Below are 776 nucleotides of genomic sequence, written 5' to 3' on the forward strand. Positions count from 1 at the left end.
TCACATGAAATAGTATAACTACTCTGAGATTCGTATAATGTGGTAAGATCATATTGCGTAACTAAAGAAATTCTCTCTGGCGGATATTTGGGCACATTTATAAGTGATAGATAAATATATATACTCGAAACGTTAATGATTGCGCGGAACAGTTGCCATTAAGTACGAACTCAAGAGGAAAGACGGTAATAATAAGCCGGATTTCCATGTAATGGTTAAATACATATATACCTACGTGTGTACAGATTTTATAAGAGCTGAACGAGTAGCTGAGATCTACTTCCATCAAATCATAGATGAAACACGGCTCGAATGGTCGACAGAATCTGTCCGATTCAGAAATCGGCATTATCGATATTTTTAGTAATATTTTTAACTCTGATTAACGATTACTTAAATAATTATTCATCAAATTAAAAAAATTTTTGATTACTTGATTAATCATTAATCAAAATAAAAAAATTTTTGATTACTTGATTAATCGTTAATCAAAATAAAAAAATTATTAATTAATTGATTAATCGTTAATCATAATAAAAAAAATTTTGATTACTTGATTAATCATTAATCAAAATAAAAAAATTTTTGATTACTTGATTAATCATTAATCAAAATAAAAAATTTTTAAATATTCGATTAATCATTAATCAAAATAAAAAAAATTTTGATTACTTGATTAATCAGTAATCAAAATAAACAATTTTTTAATTAATTGATTAATCAATAATCATAATGTAATAATTTTGATTACTTGATCAATTAAATATCAGATCTAA

This window comes from Wasmannia auropunctata, unplaced genomic scaffold (genome assembly GCF_000956235.1).
Source record: "Wasmannia auropunctata unplaced genomic scaffold, wasmannia.A_1.0 LD336111.1, whole genome shotgun sequence".
NCBI lineage: Eukaryota > Metazoa > Arthropoda > Insecta > Hymenoptera > Formicidae > Wasmannia > Wasmannia auropunctata.